Here is a 5,939-nt window from a genome sequence, read left to right as displayed (position 1 = left end):
ATATATATATATATATATATATACCGAATATGTCCATACAATTTTATACATGGAAAATTTTTTACTGGGTCCGTTATTGTTAAAGTCGTAAAACTTAGTATAAGTTTTAATATGTGTATAATTATGTTCTATAGTTTGTTGTGTAAGTGCTTTTGCACAAGAAAAACACTTAAGAGATTTAAATGTTTTTATTATATATTCACCAATATAATATATTATGTTTTCTTGTAAGGGTTTTATAATAACTTTTGAGTTTTTTGTATTGTTATTTAAGTCATCATTATCTGTTTCTATGTTTTGTTCAAATAATGTAAATTCTTTTGTTTTCTTTGGCCAAGTCAATTCAAATAAGGACCCAACAGGATCGGTATCTAATTGTAAACAATTTGTGTCATTTGAATTTCTTATGTTATTACGAAGTAACAGTTTTCTCATGGTATACTGAAACTGTAGTACATTTGAATTGTTGTTTTGACCATTACAATTTCGAATTTTACCAAACAATAATTCCAAATGGTCTTGAGAAAACTTGTATGACAATATATATTTATACAATGTATTACTACAATATAATAAATCATGAGCGACAGATAATATTGATTTAGCAGCTATCACAAATCCATAAAGAAATGTTCTTCTATTAGATGTTTTTAAAAATGTCCCGTCTTTACATTTTAATAAAAATAAATAATGTACACTGTTTTGTATCATTTCCTGAAGATAGTGAAAGTTATTTCTTGTGATAGGTTGTTTATAATTTTTTCCAAATGGATTTCTTGTATTTAAAAAATCGAATAATCTATCTATAATTCTAATAAATTTTGTTGTACTCTCACTATCTTTGAAATCATCTAAACCTTCTTTTCTTAAAAAATCGATGGCATTTGCTACAGAGGCACTAAGTGTGTTAGCCGCATATTTCACTTTCATCTTATTTTGTTGCCAAAAAATGCACTGAGGATTTAATTTGTTTTTTAATTTATGTCATTTGAGTTTGAACTTTATGCAAATTAACAATATAATTCCACTTTGTACTTTTATGTTCATCCCAGAATTCTGTATAATCAGCAAGAGCGTTACGTGCTAACTTTAGCATATGACAGGGATCCAATATAATATATACTTTATAATGCTCACTAGGATGATCAAAGTAATTTACAATATCTTCATGATTATAAGGAAAAGAGCTTACATCCTAAACTATGCAAGGCACTTATATTAACACTTACGCCATCGCATGTAATAGCTCTTACTTTAAAGTTTACATTAGATGTTAATATTAGTGCAGTCTTGATTAATTCTGCTAATGTTGAAGATGACATTCCATTTTTAAAAAAGTATGCTATAGGACATTTCCATTTACCTTTTATGTTTACTAACGTAAATACTAATGCTTCTGTCGCCTCTGTTTCGAAGTTAAAATTATTATCATAATCGCAGTAACCCACATACTTATGATCTACTTCACTCCAACATACCTGTTTCCGAATAGACATTCCATCAAATATTAAACAACAATTTTTATCTTAACATGATAGTTTCTTTAACTCTTCTAGTACTTTAGATAAAAAGCCCGGATTAATGTCTACTGTAGAAGTCCAGTATCTTAATGATGATGAATGAGGTAATTTCATGATGATTCTGTAAAAAAAATGTTAAAATAATAATATTAATGCAAAATTTTCATATACTTTTAATTTATCTATCTTAATATATATATATATATATATATATATATAAAATCTGTTAGCATATACATATGCTATATTGCATTCAGAGTATATAATAAAACAATTTCACTCAGATTATAAGGAAAATAATAAACTTAAATAATATAAATAGGTAAAAGATAAGAATAAGATAAGAATATGAAATATAAAAAAGACAGTAATTATATATACATCAATATCATACAGGACAAAAACTTCATTAGACGTCAATAGCTTTATGCAATATTTAATATATTTAATGGAGATTTTGTTCTGTGAGATACGTATAACATAAGAAGGAATGACTACAAACACCATGCTAACCGACAAAATTTATAAGCCTGTGGACTATGATAATGCAGAGTTAAAGCAAAGCGTTTCAATTCATCACATAGCGTCTTGCATGCGTCGATTTACCTTTGTTGTTCACTTTGGAATTCACTCAATAAAATTGACTGAAAATTTTCAGAAAACTCATGCTTTAAGGTATTAAAAGTTGTTGGCATAATTAGATTTTTTTCTTTTAGTGTATCAAGTAACATGGATAAAGATTTTATTTTATCTCTTTTCTTTTTGTCTTTTTGCTTAATAGTTTCGCTTTTGTATATACTGCATGTAACTTTTTTTGCAGTGTTTCTTTTTCTTTTTTAAGTAAGATATTAAATATTGTTTTTTGTTTCTCAAGTTCTTGAACATGATCATCTATTTGTTTCTGCAATTATCTCATTAAACATTGTATTTTGTTTTTCTTGGTTTTCTTTCAATATCTTGTTCTCCTCTTCTAATTGTATAATTTTAGCTGAATAATAATTGCAATTGCATGATTTTCGTTTTCTTGATGTATCTAACATAATTGTTTCTGCAATTAAAAGGTTACATTTAAAATATATATTATATATATATATATATATATATTGTGTGTGTGTGTGTGTGTAAATTATGCAAAAAAGTTTTTATATATAAAATTACCTGATTCCACAATTAGGGGAATTGACTGAATGTTACAATCTTCCTGATCCATTTGATCTCTTGATAGAGAAGTTTCTAGAATTAAATAAAACACACAAAATTAGCAATATATAAATTATTTTATAAATACTAGATTAAAAAAAAAATAAAGATTAAGTATAATTATTAATTATAGTTTTCTTAGATATAATTACCATATTTCATAAATGAAGGTATTATCAAATTGGTAACAGATTTGTTTTTTCTTCTTCATCTTTTGATATTACAGAAGTATCTAGATTTAATAAAAATACAGGAAAGTAATATATAAATTACTATGTACATATATCATTATATAAATATATATTTGTGTTGATTATGTAACCTTCTTTATTGTGTCCTAAATGTATTGTAGGAACAGCATTTTTTTTAAAAGCTTTCTTGTTATTCCCGGTTCGTTCTCACTAAAATCAGATGGTGCAAAATGAAGATAGCAAACTTTGCTGGCACTTGATGGTTGCCAATTAGCTCGTTGTATTGCTGCTATCTACTGTGCTAAAAGTTCTTCATTTTTGGGAAATCTAAAACATTTAATAAATATTGAACTTTATATAATGCTGAATTTATCTGTTAATAAAATAAGATTAGGTTACTACGAAAAGAAGTGTATGCCGCATCCTTTTTTATATATATTTATGCACTGCTTTACTGCACATCTCATATTGTTATCTCGATAGATAACTGCGAGTCTGACACAATTCAACAAAACACGGTTGAAAACACAAGATTGCAAATATCACGAAGATTGTACGTATTTTTCGCAGTTTACGTGTGTTGCGGGGATCGTGCAATACACGTGATCATTATACTCATTGACGTACAACATAAAAATTTAACATTTCACATTCCAATCTATTATTAAGTCCGCCGCCTAAGCGGCTCAGAAGTACATGGCTTATTGGTACACGAAATCTAGGGAATACATAAAGAGCCGTCTACAATGGAGAGTTGTAGGCCGTAATAGTAAGAAATTGACCAATCACAGACAAAGTACAGAAGAATAATCGATTGTGATTTGTCAGTTTCTTACTGTTACAGTCTAAAACTCTCCATTGTAGACGACCCTTAAGGAGCCTCACAGTCTAGTATATTATAGATGTCTATGGCTATTGTGCGGCCAGAGAGAAGCCTGAGAGCGGCCATGCCATTGTAGTTTCTTACGACGGTTTCAACCGCTGGTTTTAGCCGTATTACTACATATATATAATACTTCTATATTGTTAGTCGCGTATCTTCGCAATGAGAGGCACGAGGCCCGAGAAAGAGAAACGCACGAAGTCCAAATATGGGCATAGATAGTCGAGCGTCATTATGCGCAGGCGAGTCTACTAAGCGAGTGCAAGCGAGACAAAGCATTGGAAAGTGAGAGAAAGAACGCGAGAAAGAGAAATGCCCAAGCGTGCTTGAATGTTCACCGCATGCGCACAAAGCAGCTGGACCTTGCGCGAGAGAAAGGCTACTATATTGTCTGCACCGTAACATTTGGGCTTCAGGTCGGCACCGTACTAGCAATATAGAAGTATTACATATATGTATTTCCACAAAAGTGGAACTCAAAGGCCGTTCTCCATGAAACTCAAGTCGCAGGTCTCGTGGAACTGATCAATCACGTTGGTCGATTGACTGATTTGACTCTGCAATTGGTCAATTTCACGAGATCTGATACTTGCCTTTAATGTAGAACGGCCTTTGAATTCCACTTTTGTGGAAATACGGTTAAAACCAGCGGTTGAAACCGTCGTAAGAAACTACAATGGCATGGCCGCTCTCAGGCTTCTCTCTGGTGCGGCTGTCCGCGATAGAGAGCATCACAACTATAGACGTATAATATATAGACTGCGCGTTTGGCTGAAAAGATGTCTTCAACGTTGAGAGAGACAACATACTTTGAATAGTAACTCTTTCTCTGTCTATCAATGTCTGTGGTGGGATTAGGGCCTACTGTTTCATACCACCTAAAGGGTCGTCTACAATGGAGAGTTTTAGACTGTAACAGTAAGAAACTGACAAATCACAATCGATTATTCTTCTGTACTTTGTCTGTGATTGGTCAATTTCTTACTATTACGGCCTACAACTCTTCATTGTAGACGGCTCTTAACCTACCATCACCTCTTAATCTCTTTCACTCTTCTTTACCCCCACTATTTTTCTATCCCCACTTTTCCACTACTATTCTATCAATCAGCGAAGACTTCTTTTTCCCCCACTACTTTGCTAGACAAAGAAGAGGCTACTATTCAACACCAGCTGTCTCTCTCAACGTTGAAGACATTTTCTTAACATGGCAAAGGTAGGGAACGCGCATTCTATATATTATACGTCCATGATCACAACTAGGATCTCTGTCTTTGTCTNGTCGTCGCTGATTGATTGAAATTTATACGAGTACAGTCCAAGACAAAGAACAACGAAAAGTAAAGAATGACTGCGTTCAACAGAAATCAGCGCTCAGCAATTGCTGAGTGACTGAATGGGTGCGTTCAGACAACTCAACAGTTGTAAAACGGTTGAGAGATAATCACTTCTGATTGGATCATACTTTTAGAACCGCAGCAGATTTTGAAGAATAGTCCTATCATAAGTGATGATCTCTCAACCGTTGAGTTGTCTGAACGCACCCAATGACTAAACGCAGTCATTCTTTACTTTTTGTTGTTCTTTTGTCTTGGACTGTACTCGTATAAATTTCAACCAATCAGCGACGACGAGACAAAGTCAGAGATCCTAGTTGTGATGCTCTCTATTGCGGACAGCTCGCACAATGGCAAGGCGCGTTCCATATTATGGCATGGACATAGGAATATAGAGACGGAGCATATAGTTGCGGGGGAGAAGCCACTGGACTGCGTTCGAAAACATTCCTCGAGTGCCTTTAATCTTCCGAGGATCGTTCGAAAACACTTTGAGAACTCTCCGTGAACTCTCGATTGTTGCGTTCGAAAACACATTTGACCTACTTTGAGAGTGCCTATTTTTCCCTTCCTCGCTACATAGGGAAAAGAAGGTAATTGTTTGGCGGGAAGTAAAATGTCGTCTGACATCGAAATTGAGTTAGCGAGATATCTGATTATTAAAGATCAGAATAAGATAGCAGTTACGGAGAATGGATATCTGCTTTTGTGGGATAAAGTGGGTAAGTATTTGTTTGTATTTTTCTTCAAAATTTGCAAAAAGTGTGTATCCTAACCACATGCATATTATACAGGGTCCGCCACTTAA

The 5,939-nt window shown here is 32.7% G+C and overlaps 1 long non-coding RNA gene across 2 annotated transcripts; it reads right to left on the bottom strand.

Annotated features, from left to right (window-relative positions):
* Positions 1-28: 28 nt before the first annotated feature.
* LOC109863295 lies at positions 29-3,591 on the bottom strand. 2 transcript variants are annotated; one of them, XR_002251314.1, is made up of 6 exons: positions 3,311-3,591; positions 3,043-3,238; positions 2,873-2,952; positions 2,679-2,753; positions 2,127-2,568; positions 29-1,641 (listed from the first exon to the last, which is right to left on the bottom strand). It is a non-coding gene; the product is annotated as an uncharacterized LOC109863295 (long non-coding RNA). The 2 variants fall into 2 exon arrangements; XR_002251315.1 differs by having other exon boundaries at positions 3,314-3,591.
* Positions 3,592-5,939: the final 2,348 nt, after the last annotated feature.

Source organism: Pseudomyrmex gracilis, unplaced genomic scaffold, assembly GCF_002006095.1.
Source record: "Pseudomyrmex gracilis isolate BER0280 unplaced genomic scaffold, ASM200609v1 scaffold_4042, whole genome shotgun sequence".
Taxonomy (NCBI): domain Eukaryota; kingdom Metazoa; phylum Arthropoda; class Insecta; order Hymenoptera; family Formicidae; genus Pseudomyrmex; species Pseudomyrmex gracilis.
Note: the sequence above shows the minus strand (reverse complement) of the source record. Positions and strands in the feature narration are given on the sequence as shown.